The following is a 17464-nucleotide window of genomic DNA, read 5'->3' as shown; positions in this document are numbered from 1 at the left end:
CCCGAAGTGTGAGTTAGTGTGAAGTTAGTAAAGCACTTTTAGACATACACAGAATCAGGATAGTCACCTTCAAATTACCCTTTCTGAAATACTCACTTGATAGATACTCCAGAAAAAATACAAAAAGATAAATAACAAGGTTTGGTAAACAGTGGAACTATCTCAGCAGATGTAAAAAAAATCCCAGGATGACAGCTGTGCATCAAGTTTGTAAAGCCATCCTCAGGTCATGTGAAAACCTTGACGATGATTTCCAAGAAACTGTTAAGGCAAATAGAATGTATTTTCTTCAAAAGAAGATAAAGAACAACTGAAAGATTTTGGTAATAATGTGAAGACATTTTATGACTTTTTCACAAAAAAAGGAAACTGAGAGGCGACTAGAAACTGCAAGAAGAAAACACTCCATAGGAGACGTCACAGCTCATATTAGAAGTAAACTAAGATGTGACATGATAGTAAGCACTCCATGGTGCCTAAGGAAATCCATATAACCATGTTGTAGGCATCCTTCACCTTAGAGTGGGCCAGGGGTGCCCTGAATTGGTGAATTTGTAGAGAAATCCATGTGCACCACTTGGCTTAAAAATGAACACTATATAACTTAATCCTGATGATATAAATATCTGTAATTGGTTCTCAACTTTTAGAATCAGCTATAGACCAGGCAAAGGAGACTTCGCTATGCACCCAGGATGGCATTTAAATATCATCTATCCTGACAATATAGGGAAATGTATGTCTGACAAAACTAAGAAGGTGGGGAGGTAGGTGGAGGAAAAGGAGGAAGGGAAATGGGTTGGTAATGTCCTTCCTGCTACATATGAGGCAGGGCAGGGTCAATACTAATGAATGTATAAATATAATAGAATATGGCAGTAGAGAAATACTTAAAGACAGAAATAAACAGTTACATCTGCAAGGTGAGATGAATATAGGGGAAAATGAGGAGAAGCTTCTTGTTTTTGTTGTTGACAACTTCAGCCCCGTCTATTTTATTTATTTAATGTTATTATTATTAATATTATTCTTTTGTCTTGTGAGTGTACCACGTGCATATTTTGTAAACCACCTGCTCGTCACTGAAGACTCAGCTTAAGGTCATCTCCTGTGTGAATCCTCTGTTATCCAGCCAGAATAAGTAATCTCACTTCTGTACTCCCTTTGCACTGAACTCTATTATAATTGGACTTACCATCTTCCAAAAATTTTTGTTTACACAAGTCTTCCCTCTAAGCTTTAAGTTCCTAGAAGGCAGAATTTTTTTTAAACTTAGTCCACAGCCTGGCTCATAATAGTCCTTCATCCCTCCTACCCTCCCTTCTTCCTTTTTCTTTCTTTCTCTCTCTTTTAAATAGATAAACAAATAAATAAAATAAATGAGCAAGCATTGAATGAATAAATGCCAAGGGAGGCCCCAATGTTCATGTCAGCTGCAGAACTGGATTCCCCAATGCACGTGCAAAAACTAACATAGTAAAATCAAGGATTGCCTTATATTTAGTAGTTTTATGTTTAATCTGAAGATCCTAACTTTGGAAGGCATCGCCAGAAAGTAAGGTCAACAGACTCATATTTTATTTCCAGATTTCAAAGTCTCACTCACATCTAGATCTGCATGTCCTCCTTTTTAAATGACCCAAAATACTCACAACTAATACTCTTGTGTTTCATATTGCCTAAAAATCCATTTTAATAAAGTGAATCCACTTCTAGTTCTAGAAGGCTTACTAGGAGTATTTTGATCCTAAAGGAGACGATTTTGATCTGAAATTGCTTTCATCTACCTTTCGTGCTTCAGTAGTCAAACAGTAAATTTTAGAATGACTATGAAAATGTGGTTGCTCACAGAACAGTCACGTATGAATTTTCTAATTTGTGGAAAGTTAATAGATATAGTTTTAAGCAAAACGTCAAATCAAGTCACAGTGAGTAACTGTACAATGAAGCTCTCCTCATGTGTCTTTGCAGTACATCAAAACACTAGGTAGAATAGAGAAAAGTGTTTCCTTTCTAGGTCCAAACAGATCAAAAGGGTTCTCAAGAATAGACATGGGGATGGTAACCCACTAGACACTGTACTTCTGAGGCTTCCATCTGACTAATTACCATTCAGGGATTGAAGTACAATCCCTCAGAGAAGATGCTCACATGACGTCACACGATGTGCCACTTCTTATGAAGATTATCTCTAAGTGCAAGAGGTGCCAAGGTACATTCTGCCTCTTGGCATCTGGCTGAACCTTTTTTTTTTGTTTATTGAATTTTTTTTCACATCATCTGATAGTGGAGCCAAATTGTTTTTTTGACTGGAAATAACTCTCTTTTGGAGAACATCATTGGTTTAATGAAGACACTCTTGCAAGTAGTCTACAGCACAGCTGAAATTTCACTTACCTTTTAGCTTGAGGCCATTGGTTTAAGTCCAAGTTGACAATTTCAGCTTGTTAAGTCCCTGGTGGACAGACGTCCACAACATAAACCCATTGTACATAATCTTGTAATTTTGGCAGTCTATGCACTGGAGAGCCTGCAACGGATACTAATGCAGAATACATTACTCTGAACAAAAGACAAGGGGGCGAGTGAGAAGGATAGAAAACCCCTTAAGAGCAGCACAGAAAACATAATGACTCTGATATCTCTTTCCCACAATTACAATACTTTCCTTTTAATATTGACATTTTTTAATTAAAAGAAAGAAGAAAACCACCTTAATTCTAACTTTACACCATAAATATTTAAAATATAAAGAGTCTATACATTGTATTCACACATGTTTATAAGTCCACTGATGGAAAATTATGCTATATAAATAAAAGTATCATTTTTACGTGAATAACACTTGTCAAGAAAATATTGAAAAAAATCCATAAAACTACACAAACTAAATTACAGATAGGAGGAAATTATAAATTTAACTCCAAATGCATTTGTAAAATCAGCAAAATGCTTAAAGTAGAAAAATAAGGTTTTTTTCTAAATAAATTCATTGCAGATTTGTCAGTAAATTTATATCACGTTTTGCAAAATGAGGGAGAATGGTAAATCTCCTATTTTAAAAATCTAGAAGTCTCATTAAAATAGAGAACTAAAAATGGTTTTATTCTTTAGCAAAATATTTAATGGAGAACCAATCAACAATTTTGATAAATTTGATAAATTTCCTATTTTAAAATCTAGAAATTTCATTAAAATAGTGAACTGATATTAATGATTTTTATTCTTTAGCAAAAATATTTAATGGAGAACCAACCAACCTCCCATTTCAAGCAATTATTAACTCTAGGTCAGTCCTTTAGTGCAGGATACTTACTGGCTTTGACGATAAGAAACAGCTATTACCAATTGTCAGAGAAGTTTATATAACCTCATCTCATACCTTGCTCTGAGATTTGACTGAGAGGTATAATGAAAACTGTACTGCGGCCCTAACTATGAACCAACTTACCTCCAATCACAAGCTCTCTGACAGATGACTTTGGGCAAATCACTCAGTCTCACTGGGCTTCAGTCTCTTTATCAATAATATGCAAGTTTCATACGCTGTAGTGGAAGTGAAACAGCTGGAGCAGGCTGCCGACACTATCCCTGAAAGGGCAGAGAGCTCCATTGGAGCCCAGGTTTTCTTGAGTCTAGTAGGAAGATATCCTTCACTAAATGTGTTCCCCTTCCTTTCTCTGCTTCCCTCTCAGATTACCCTCTACACCTTCTCTCCAGACACACAGCTTTCCTTGCAGAATGATCCAACAGGAGAACTGAAGACCTCTCATCATCTTGCCCATCTAAGAAAGAACTGCAATCTCTCCAACTATGGTAGACTTAATTCCCCTTATATCAATAGTTTCCCATCCATTTATCGTTCTCCTTGACAAAGGACATAAGACAAGAAATGGGGACCAGCTAACATCAAATTAACTAGTTTTGTTTTCTGGATGTGCCTTTTCCGGGGTTCACTGTGGTGGTGAATATGATTTTCTCCTTTAAGCCTGGTCCACCGTTCCCCATTTGGCAAAGATCGCTCCGAAGACATAGCTCATACCTTACTTTCAGAGTCATTTCTTCCTAGGGCCTCCCCAAATAGAGTGAAGCTGCTCTGTCCTCCCTGAATCCATATCTGGAGGACCTTTCCAACCTTCTATCCCTTAGGAGTAGTTTATCACTTATTTTGATAGCTCCAACACTTGTAAAGACTTGGTACAAAGTAGAGATTGCAAAATATGTTTTGAAAGTAATATTGAATAATTAACATTCAATATGGATTGTTTGAATGAATGAATGCTTTATACTCAATAGTTTGCTTATAGAAAGCAGAATAATTTTTTTCATTCAGGGCTTATGATTAGTAACTGAGAAAACACTAATTGAAGACATTTATATAAACAATCTCTCTGCCCCACTATACCACAAGATCCATGAGGCCAGCCACCATCTCTGCCTCGCTCACTAGGAAAACCCTACTATATACTAAAGTGTTCAATAATAACTAATTGTAATAGATCAAATGGGAGTTCTTATATCCTTAAGTGTGACCTACATATTTATTACTAGGTTTTAGAAACCTCTGATCAAATACACACATAGACCAGTCTAAATGAACCACTTAATTGATTTAGCCTTAAGCATCAAAGGTGCTAAAGATCCTTAACTAAAGGAGAAAGGTACTGGAATGGTCAGTATGATGTGTCAACTTGACTAGGCTATAGGTTCCCAGTTATTCAATCAAACCTTAATCTAGATGTTACTCTGAAGGCATTCTATAGATGTGATTAGCACCTATCATGAGAATTGACTTTATGTAAAGAAGATTTTCCTGGAAGATCTCTGTAGGCCTGATGCAATCAGTTGAAAGACCTTAGGAACAGAATTGAGGTTTTAGCTCCTGCCTAAGAGTTTCCAGTCCTCCCTTCCAGATGGCCTTATGGACAGATTTCAGACTAACCTAGCCACAACTGTGCAAGCCAATTCCCTGTAATAAATCTCTTTACATATATATCCAACTGATTCTGCTTCTCTAGTGAACCCCCCATGGATCCAGATGTATTGTCTATTGATTTTGACAAATTTTGTTATATCAGAATTTTATGCACGAATTCCTCAGGGTCTTTCTACTCTCAAATGAAAGTGTTGCTTTTTCCTTCACTTCCCCTCATCCCATGGAGGAAGCCCCTTAATTAATTTTCCAGTCAATAGAACACTTAGAAGCCTTTTTCAAAAGCTCTTTGCTGGTCTGTGTGTGTGTCCCTGTGTGTAAATATACATTCCCTCTGTCTCTTCCTTGTTGAATAGAAATTAGTAATGATAACTTTGATAGTTTCTCTCTGCAAAAATTTTTACTAAAGAATTAAGAAACCTAAGAATTTTCAGAAGGCAATCACAGCTGAGAAGTAAGTTCCTGTTAGGCCATGCTCTTCATTCTTACAGCCCCTTGTGTTGTTGTTATGAATAAGCTTTTATTTTTAACGTCTACTCGTGCCCCCTAGCTCTTCAGTAGATTTCAGAGGACCTGCTTTTTATGGCAGAGTTATTACCCTAGCATTATGTTGACATTGCTAAATGCTTATTTAGGTGATGTCTGTGGTTTTAGAAACTTTCAGGAGAGGAATTCTTAATGCCCTTCAATCTGACTGCAAAACCCCGAGCAGAGCTAAGTATTGGGGTGAACCCGGCTCAGAGAATCTCTTTCCTAAAAAAATTCTCATTCTTTTATAGAGCTCATATATATTCTTTTAAAATCCAACTCTGGTACAATTACCAGACATGAGTAAGCATCTTATTCAAAACAGCAATAATAACAAACACGCTGAAAAATGGTTTAACTGATTTTAATTCATCACTGTATAGAGTCCAAAGACTCTTATTTGCTCCACTGTCATCTTTATCGATTGGAAGTTATGATTATTACACTTCTGTTTTATTTTCCTTTGCTTTCTAAATAAGTTTTGGGACTTCCCTGGCGACGCAGTAGTTAAGAATCCGCCTGCCAATGCAGGGGACATGGGTTCGAGCCCTGGTCCGAGAAGATCCCACGTGCCGTAGAACAACTAAGCCCGTGTGCCACAACAAGTGAGCCTGTGCTCTAGAGCCAGCGAGCCACAACTACTGGGCCCACAAGCCACAGTTGCTGAAGCCCGCATGCCTAGAACCCGTGCACTGCAAGGATGAGCAGCCCCCGCTCGCCACAACTAGAGAAAGCCTGCACGCAGCAATGAAGACCCAACACAGCCAAAAAAATAATAATAATATAAATAACTAAATTTTTTTTAAAGTTTTTGTTTTTGCTATAGGAGGTCATTCAATATTTGTTAAGTATGTTAAAACTTGAAGCGACTCACCATTTTATAAATTCTGGTGGGAGAATTGTGTCAAACATGTTGAACATTACAATAATTTATCACATTGGATAGTGCCTGAAAACAATAAAATCTAGGAATCCAGTTGTTGAAATGGTGAACACTGTGGAGAACAACCCATCAAACACAAAGTGGACCAACTGTACATCCCAATTCCTGCTTAATTGGACAGAGGTTATTTGAATTTATACAACTTTCATATTTACCTCATGAAAAGAGAAATTCCCTTGTACTACTTTCCTATTTAGAAGACTTTATTGCTAACTTCTGCAGAAATACCCAAATTTTATTCTAAGAAATATTCCCCATTGGAGCAGATGATGCCAAGAATATTAGGCAAAACTAAAATTTTTTAGATTTTAAATGGCGCGAAAAGGGTAAATTATACATGGTGAGACGGCATTTTTAACAGTAGATCTTCTTGGAGTCTTTCACATGCTAGCGTGCACCTAAGTCTCCAGGAGGAATATAGGATTGAGAGATCTCTATTCCTAACAGGGTCTGAGAGACGCTGATCCATAGGAATCAAATCCATAGCTTCTTGTTGTCATTCAAGGTCTGTTACTTTTGCTTCAAAATTAACTTCAGCTGCTTCCTTATGGATTCTCCATTGGAGCCAGATTGACCACATCATGATTCCTCAAACACGGCTCATGTACTGCCAATTTAAAGTCTTTGTAGATCTTTATCCCTAGCCTACAAGCCTTGTCTTTTCTCTACTTAGGAAATTCTAATAAATTTTCAAGACCTATCCACTTTCTGACTTCCTCTAGTGACTATGATATTTATGACATATTTAATTTCTATCGTATCTTGGTTTTTATTGTTTTTCAACTTGAATGTGTGAGTGTGTTTTCCTAATAAGATGGTTAATTCTTTGAGACCAGGGACTATATCCTTTATATTTTCTTTAGAGCTCTACTTGAATTTGATGCAGCATTTTATGAATATAGCCATTATTTAGTTTCTTCATGAATGATTAGATGAACATTTGAACATAGACACTCCTCACAGCTAGAAAGAGCTAAACCCATTTGCTAGAGATGACTGGAGAATCTGAGGGCCCCAGACATGTATCTTAGTTTGAATTATCTAGCTTTTCTGACTAATCAGAAGGTATCTTATTATTCCTCACTACTTAGTTTCATTGTTTCCCATTTGTTAGAGAATAAAAAATAGAATAAGAGGAATTTCAAAATACTGAAGAAGAGATAAGTCTAAAATGATAAATTTCAACATGAAAGAAAAGAAAAAATTTATCCTTTCATATATAATCTAATCCACATTGGGTTTCAAATGGTTTTGATTTCTCTTTACTCTCATGAAATGGTTGCCCCAAAGTAGACAATCTATCAATACGATGGAAGGGACATAGATTTGGGAAACATCTGTTAATTCTCTCTATATAATGGAAAGTAGCAATTGAAATAATAGAACAAAATCCTTTTCTGCTAAAAGATTACTCGGAAGTGAATCTGTAAAAATAAACAGCAATACAGGTTGAGGTAAAAGGGAACAGTGAACCAATGTTAGCAACTGGATGCTACAGAAACATCTCTTTCTTCTTATCTAGCTCAGTGATCTTAAGCAAGCATGACGGTCATTGAGGACCAGGTTCCTTTATGACCTCTAAGACTGGTTCTGGTGCTAAGATTCTATGACTTAATGGATAATAAGAATTGTCGTTTCTATTGATTAGAGGGAATTTATGTACACTTTCAAAAATGATTATACTATCATTCAAAAACAAGAGGAAAATTAATCTTTCCAGTCTGATTGGTAACATGGGGTAAATAGTGGAGAAAATGGGCACATAGTATGGCAAATCTTCTTACCAGCTCCACGCCATACTTACATGCGGTAACCCAATAGTAGGCATGTGCACATCTGGTCAAACAGCTGTAGAAAAGGAGAGCATCCTTTTATTTCACGAAATACCCACATGAATTTGAGGAGTTTGAGTATCACTGGTCATGCTCCTATCTCCATTGATAAATGAACCTTAATTAGTGCTGTTTTGAATTTCACCATTCTGAAGCATTTTACATGGGTACAAACGAACTGGGGCTTTTTTATTTTAAAATAAACCTTTCATATGTGTTTTTAAAAATCAGCCTGTAGTGTGATCTCAAAGATCAAGGCAAAACCCCACACTCTCCCCTAGTGATCAAAGTTTGATGACCTCCAAATAACAGAAAACACAATAAGTGGACTTCAGATCACAAGAACAAAAAAATGCCCAGAAGCTACACAAGTCACTGCTGGTGTTCTTTACTTAGGATCCTTTTTATGAGAGAAGAATAAAGCACAGGCTGTCAAGGCAGCAACTTCCAATTCCTTGGTCTGAAGCCTCTGTCTGAGTAACCAAACAAATAGGTTATACATATACTCAGGAGAAAAGATATAAAACCACAGAGGATGGGAGCAAGCCTCAAGAAATAAGATTTGAAGAAGAAAAGAAAACAAGGTCAGAAGCAGAAATTTAAACTTGAAATTTGTAATTATGTAGCTCACCCAATTCAGCTGTACTGAAGGACTTTGGAGTCCATGGCGAAGGTTTTCTTTAATATTTGTTTCAGTGATAGAGATAGAATATTTTTATAGATACTGTGATTTGTGAATTATTAGGGATGACTTTCATCCTTATCCTTGAAAAAGTTATTATTTCGTTTCCAGAATAACATGATTACTGCAGATCAAGACAGTTTTCATTGAAGTCCCTCAGTCCCTCACAAATATATCAAAATATTCTGCAAAATTGAAAAGAATTAGATTAATTTAAAATTCGCTGATTTAAGAATGATTGATTTCTTATTTACACAGCGTTCAGACTTCAATTTATCTCTGCCTGAAATTAGTAATACAAACAGGGAAATTCTTATTTGATGAAAGAAAGTACTCTTAAAAAGCACTTTGACAATGCTTGGTGTCAGTTTATTTATCTCTTTAAAAATAAAATACAGTGTGTGTGTGAAAAAAAAATAAAGCACTTTGAAATTGCTATTAGCAAACAACTGAACTATATGATTCTTACTTTTTCATGAGAGTATGTCTGTTTGGCAAAACCTTCTCCCTACGCTTCCCGGACATGTTTTTAGTTATGTGTCTCACCACTACCATCATCACCTTCAACATTACCTGCTCTCTGTAAAGACGGAAAGACCTCAGAATGTCTAAGTCCTGACAGCTATCCAATCTGGGGCGGGTCTTCCACAATCCTAGTGTGGTTCCCCCTCCGGCCCATCTTGCACAATTCTGACATGGTGGTCTCCCTCAAGTGCAGCTCGTATAGTATCACTCTGCAGTTCATAAGCATTCAACGTTGTACATAGAATAAATTACAAAAGCCGATTACGGCAGTTGACGTATTTCTCTCTTTACTCTCCTAACATGTCTTAAAAGCCAATCAAACCTGCTCATCATTATTTCCCAGTTCATCTCTACTCTTTCCATATGCTTTCTTTGATTCATCTCTTTTTCTGCAATGCTGGACATGTTTTGAATCCTTACTCATCCTTTAAGGCTCATATGCCATTTTTTCCCAGGTAGCCTTTCAAGCTCTTCCTCTTCTCCAGCCCCCTCACCCTCCATGTCATCTTCCTGCTTGGTCCTCTCATCACATTATGTGTGTCTCCAAGAGCTGGCCACACCTGGCTTGCGGATGCGCTACCTGGTGGATGATGAATACGCTGAGGGCAAGGCTCCAGGCCTTGTTCCTTTAGCATCCCTCAGATACCTGGTACCTACTCTAGTCACGGTGCCCTCCAGTACATGTGTATCAAATTTAATTAGATAGGAAATATTTCATTCTGCTAGTTTTGACATATTACCATAAAATTCTAGCATCACCTATTGAACATTTTAAAATAATGGCATTAACTTGTGATACCAAAACAAAACAAAAAAAAAAAAACAGCCTACCCACCCAAAACTATGTTTTAGTTACTGATGATTGAATAGAAAGAAAAAAAAGCACCATATGTTTTCAGCCCCCTTTAAAAAAATCATTATAGTTAAATGATAAAATGAATACTTCCAGTAAAAGAAAGAATGTAACCGTACGTTACTGGTGTTTTATGTTTCTCTTTTATCAAAACTAAAAAAGAAAATGAAAAGGAGCTCAGATAAGTGATCTGATCCTGCTTTGGAAGCAGTTTAAGAGTTTTCAGGTTAAGACTCTCTATAAGTCTGATATTATTGTAGTTATTTAATCTCCTTATGAACTTTGTCGTGCTCATGTTGAAATATTCAAGGTGCTAATGGCATGTGGCTAAAATGAAAAAGGATCCAGGGACCGACTTCTCATTCTGTAATCCTCTAACGGAAAACTTCTCTCTTCTCACTGAAATACAGGCGCCTCGAATGTGGAGGTATAATACCAGAGAACACTTCTCAACAGGGTTATAGTGTGAGGTAATGTGCCGCCAGAAGGGAGAGGTAGACGCCTTTTCAGCCTCTGCTCTAAAGTGTTATGTACAAAAATCCCTTGAGAATAATGAGAATTCTATGCATAACCCCCTGAAAATACAAATTAATAATTAGTGCTGAATTGTGAAAGCAGCACCCATCAATAGGCACAGACAGACACCAAATTGCTTATAAACGTGAAGGGATAATTCTTTTCAAATAAATCTTTTGCTTGCAAGCAGACAAATGGGAATTGCTTTCTGTAAATATATTATGTTCATGGCTGATAATTTTTTCCAGATACCTGGACTCACATGCATATAGAAATTTGGAAAATAAAAATGTATCTGTATTTACACTCACATTAACATTTTATTGACGGTAAAACTTTTCTTTGCTTCGTATTTTTACAGTATACTAGTTATCTTTTAATGTGAAGGAATAAATACTATTTATGGCAAGTTCAAGGTAGATTTCTGAGTATTCCTTTTCTCCAGCAAATATTCACTGAAATTGGTTATTGACTCTCATAACGTGAAATGTTCAGATTAAAACAATTAAATTACACTTATGACATGAATTCATTTATAAATGAACTTTACTTTTTACCATAAAATTCAGAGTACCTTATCCTCCATCACCTGAGGCAGAGAAAGAAATGTATGTTCTGTATAATACTGTGGAGCTCATCCAATAAGGACTATATAAATTTACATAGTTTTTCCAAAAGAGCATAATGCTTGAATATGTTACTGTTATTCTTGTTATTTATTATTATTGTTACCATAGTTATTTAATCCACAATAATTATATCTTAGATCTATATAATAATTTGTGCTTTTAAAAAAGTTGTGGTCATTTTTCCTATTTTCTTTACAATTTCACTTCAAAATAGACAGTATAAGAATTATTAGTTTCATTTTACAGGTAAGCAAGTCAAAGTTAAAAGAAGTGTGAGATTCGCCCAAGTTTGCTGTGAGAGCAGAAGAACAGGAATTTGAACCCAGCTCTTTTGATATCTCATTTTGTGATTTACTTGTCTTTCCCTCCATTTCCACACATACTGGTATAGAGAAACTGATTACCTCTTTTTCTAATGGAGAAGTCTCAACAGCACCCACTGTTCTTTCAAGAGTAGATTTCTCGGGCTTCCCTGGTGGCGCAGTGGTTGAGAGTCCGCCTGCCGATCCAGGGGACGCAGGTTCGTGTCCTGGTCCGGGAAGATCCCACATGCCTTGGAGCGGCTGGGCCCGTGAGCCATGGCCGCTGAGCCTGCGCGTCCGGAGCCTGTGCTCCGCAACGGGAGAGGCCACAGCAGTGAGAGGCCCACGTACCGCAAAAAATAAAAGAGAGTAGATTTCTCAGGGTCTTCCTTTCCAGAGTGAACATTTATGCCAACATCATATTATCATCGATAAAGTGTAGTTTAGATCCCTGTATCACACTAGGAACCAGGACTATCTTCATGGACATCAGACCTGCTTGGTTGCACAGTGTCCTGCTGTTGATTTAATGCTCTGATGTTAGGTTTTGATTTTTAGTAATGTTTGAACTTCTACTGCACTTTGTGCTGGGTCTCAAAATAATGTAACTGCTTCTGCCAAGAAGCATCATCCATTTCCCTAAAACCCAAAGTAAAATAAAAGAGAATACAATCAAATGACATAAAACTGTGTCATAGTACTCTTCTAATCATTTTACTAAATTCTTTCCATAAGCCCACTTGTTTGAAAAATGTCAGTTGTGGCTTTCCTCTGACAAAATGTACTGAAGGTGAGCTAACACCAAAATTAGTAGGCAATGGAGGGACGGCATTGAGATGAGAGATGCATGACTGTGTCAGAGCCCCTCCAGGGATTAAGAGAAAAATCACTGTTGGCCACGTCATCTTAAAATGTATGGATTATCTCTATGTTTATTCTCTATCACCAAATTCATGAGCAGAATAGAAGACTAGTTATATGTATTATACAGGTTTGCTCTGTCCCCAGGAACACAATACCAGAGTTGGAAAAAAAGACTTTTTTCCCTCATTTCATAATGGATTTCTTAAATTTCCTTGCATGTCATGACCAACTTAAGACCGTAAAGAACACTGAATATCACTATAACATTATAAACCTATGATTTGATTTTAATTTTGGTGTTTTTGTGACACCACCTTTTTATCTTTCACATTTTAGAATGGGATTGTTTGTTTTTTGCTGATTTTTAAAGCTGTAAACTGTCATTTGCTGTGTCCTTTTGAATATCATATTTTGATTAAGGTAAATTTTTGTTTTTTGGTTATTATCATGTCTGGACAACTCAAAGTAGAGAGAACACTAAATTCCTGTAAAATGACAGACCACTTTTGCATCATTTCTATTTGTCCAATCATAGTTTTAATTCATGAGCTCTTTCTTCCCATCTATGGCTTCATAATTATCTTCAGATTTGTGTAAAGTTCTAAGTGATATTGTATTTTGTTCCATGGCCTTATTTAATGACTTTCAGGTCATTGAATTATATGCTCCCATGTACATGTTCTTCCTTCTGTCTGGATCACCCTTTACTGTCCTGCACTGTGAACCCTCCTCTTGTCAATTGACTTCCACATGTTCCTCAGATCTAGGCTCAATTTAGATGGCATCATCCCTAAAAGGCCATCCTTGACATCAAGGACCAGACTGGGTGTGTTAAAGTGCCCTGAGCTTTCTCTTATTGCGCTTACCACTTTGCATTCAATTGTTTATCATTCTCCCTACATACACTCATTCATCTTCACATCTTTAAAATCCAACTATCTTACCTTGCCTAATAGTAAGTATATTTCAGAAAACAGCTCTTGAATAGATGAATGAATGATGAGGGTATGAGTAAATGAATCTTTACAACATTTCCTGGAAAAGTAGTCCATTGCTCACCAGATGATACTAATCTAATTAGGAATAAAAAAAATCAACTCTATTCCTAATATAACTGGTTTTAACTCAATTATATGTTCATTCATTATTAATTTATCCAAAACATATGGATTAAGTACCTACTGTGTGCTAGGTATGTTACTAAACACTGAATTCACAGGGCATGATCCCTACCCTGGGACACTTCGAGTAAACAGCATGGTCCTTTCTAAAGACTATACACATCATGACCCATCCACCCAGTGAACAGAATAAGACAAATGACTGCAAAGATTTTTTTTTTAACCTTCGGCTAGGTTGTATAGTTCAATATCATGTGTCTCCACCTTATGTCACATTTTATTTCTCAGACCTCTTATGAGAACCTATCATACTTCTGATACCATGAATTTAACTATCCATGCAAATATATACACATTTCCTACTCATAAAATGTTACCATAGGAAATGCCTGCTTTTTCGGAAGAAATGGTAATGAACATTAAGAGGTTCTTACCTAGGCAAATAAATAAAATTAGAATTTTTCTTCATCTAATGTGCAAGTGAGGTTTTAGTGACTCATATATAATATTAAATGAAAGATAATCTTGTTAACGGCATTCACGGACGAGCAAGAAATTCTGTTTATAGTAGTCATTTCTGAGACATTGAGAAAGCAAACATGGTGACATCAGAGTCCTGGCACGTGGGTGCACCCTTCCACAGATACTGTCTCAGCGCTGCATGATAGGCTACTTTGCACTTGTAATCTCCTACTCCAGCATTTGTGTTGATGTTCATTCTACTCCCTCAGAGACTGGTTTTCCAATTTTTTTGCATTGGAAACTGAACAAAACAATTTATTTTATATATTTTTCACATTTTATTTGAGATGGCAAAGCAACCTGTGCATTAGACAAAGGTAGCTAAGGAGACTCCAAACAGAATCAGAGTAGCTAGTTAATTTGTTATTAAATTCTTTATAACCAATTATTATTTTATAGTTACTATATTAATTGTCCATAAAAATCTTATGCTTCAGATGAAAAATACATGCATTCGTCTGCTAACAATAAAAGGGGTGTGTGTTGTAGTAACAAAATAATGGGATTTATAAGAATGGCTTTAATTTGTAGTTTCACTCTTTTAAGTAGCTTTTTTTTTTTTTTTTTTTTTTTTGGCTGTGATGAGTAAACATGAAAAATAAACTCTGAAACTCAGTGGAGATTTTTATTATTACTTATGGACTAATGCCACTTCAGTTCTCACCTTCCACGAGTACTTTACTCAAAGTACACCTTTCTTAATTTATTTGTTATTAATTAATCTGAACCTGTGGTCAATGAATAATGCCACTCATTTTGTTTGAAAGAAATCATATAGAATATTTTCTACACAAAAGTGATTGAAATAATAACAGAAATTTATCCACTTCTGAATAGAGACATAGGAGGTATTCAAGAGAATCAGCAACTTGTTACCCAAAATTTAGACCAATAGATGAAGAATCCCAAATTAAAATGAAATTGAAAAAGAGTATTGGAAAGAAAAATACAAGTACCCAATTTGGGATACTGATAAGATACCACTACTTTTTAAAAACACATCAAAGTATCTTTAACAATTAAAATTTCAGTCTGTTTGAACATTTCACCCCAACTTAGCACATCCAACTGGGGAACTCCTCCTGAGGGACTTGGTCCTGTCCGCACCCAGGCCTGTGGAAGAGCGCCACCTACTGCAACTTTGTCAAAGTCCTTTCTACACCCCGTGAAATTTCTGTTGGGGAATTTGCTGACCAATTGTGTAGTATTGCAAGAGTACTTTTCCTTTCTATTTTAGCTCCATCATCTGAGTTCTGCCAACACAGCATCAGAGAATACATAATGGTTGAAAATAAATGGCCAATAGCAAAATTAATAACCTCAGATTGGTCAACATATTTAAGCTTTCCAATACAATAACATTGCAAAATATGTATTTTGTTTAATGCTTGTTCCTCCCTGGAGTTCTAGCTTTGTCATCCTGTATTTCCAATTGACTTGAATTTATTTCTCTATGTCATTTGAGTAACTTCACTTTGTGATTTTCTTTCATTTGGTCTTCTTCCTGCCATGAAGAAGCAACTCTTCTTTGAGCTGTCTTCATTTTTAGATGTTGGGAACAAAGGTTTTTACATTTGGAAGACTGAAGTCCAGTGAATCTTAAAATGATATTTTCTCAGCAAATCAATAGAAGACATTGTAAAGTGAACTCACATCACCTCCTCTGCTTCTGTTCTTTCCACTTGGAGCTGATTGCAGAAAATATACTGCCTGAGAGCCTAAAGGACATTATCTCTCTTTCAAAAGAGTTGCAGATGCAGGGAGAGGTTAATTGGATATTAGCAGATACCTCAAAATGATATTTCTACTTCAATTTGGGCCTCCAAAGGATATGGAAGGAAGGGTCCGAGTGTCAATTTCTTTTTGTGAGAGACTGATGTTTAGGATAGGAAATACAGCGTGTCAGAGGTATGTCCCAATGTGCGAGGCTTTAAAAACGAAATTACCCAGAAAACTTCAATAGTGCCTGATCTTCTAGTTAGGGCAGTTTTATGCTAGTGTCACCTATGACTGGAAAATGAAAAAAAGAGCACAGAGAAAATTTAAAATTTAGTTTTAATTTATACCCTGAGGTGAGGATTATATTCTTTAAGAATGTTGATATTTCTGATTGAAAATGAAAATTAACCATTACCAACCAGCATGTGAACAGATTCACAAAAAGCCTCTTTGATTAGATCTCTGCAAGCTGCAACTTTAGATAGACTCCTACGTGGCCTCTTGATTTTTGTGACAAAATATGAAATCTAGTGACACCATTCACATTATGCTGCTAACAGTTACACAAAATATCTTTGTTTAGGGACCTAATAAAATTGGTCATATAAAGAGGAAATGAGATTTTTAATGCAAAATGAAGCTGACAGTGCTCTTCTATTACCAGGGTCTTATTAGGGAAAAATTCTCTGACATCTGTTTATCCCCTGCAGCCAACCTTGTATTCAGAATACAGTAATTGATTCGCAGCATCCACTGGGGATCTAACTGGCTCACTTTTCCACACCGCACTACACAGGTATCTCTGCAGCTAATTCTGAATGTACATCTACATCGTTATCTCCTGGTGAACTGTGACCCTAAACACTTTGGAGGCCCAGATGAAAGTGCTTCCTCCACCCTCCAGTGCTAAGGGTGTAGCGGATTCTGCAGCATGGCAATTCACACAGGACATCCAATCAGAACCATCCCCTTTGAAGCCCTTCTCAGCTGGGAGACCATGAATGATTCATAGCTTCTCTACACAGACTAAAGAGGAAGAGCAAAGCTAGTGTGTATTATTCAGGACTGCATCCTCAATAAGTCTCCATGTTCAGCAAATTGCTACAATGTTTTTTCTGCTTAGTTTTTACTTCCATACAACATCTCTTTTGTGTACAAGTCTTAACAAAGAAAGAGCGGCTGTTTAAGCAAACTTGTTGATTGGGTTATTTCCCTCCCTTTTAATGAATGTTAGTGTAGTCACAGATTTAACGCAAAGGAAAGTGCCTGGCAGGGACCAGTTTTCCGAGAGGATCCCAAGATCCCAACTTCAAATTAACTTATAAAATATATTTGGTGTCAGCTTCATGATTAGGGTCAAAATATTAATTTTGCAGTGTACCCATGTGCAAAGGCTGGCTTCATAAGGCCACATGTAAAACTAAATGAAATATTTTGCCCATTGGAAAATACTTTTGCCAGCCAGAACTGCTGTGCTATCTAGGAGGCCTAATTC

Source organism: Stenella coeruleoalba (assembly GCF_951394435.1).
Source record: "Stenella coeruleoalba genome assembly, chromosome: 18".
NCBI lineage: Eukaryota > Metazoa > Chordata > Mammalia > Artiodactyla > Delphinidae > Stenella > Stenella coeruleoalba.
This window is presented reverse-complemented; position numbering follows the sequence as displayed.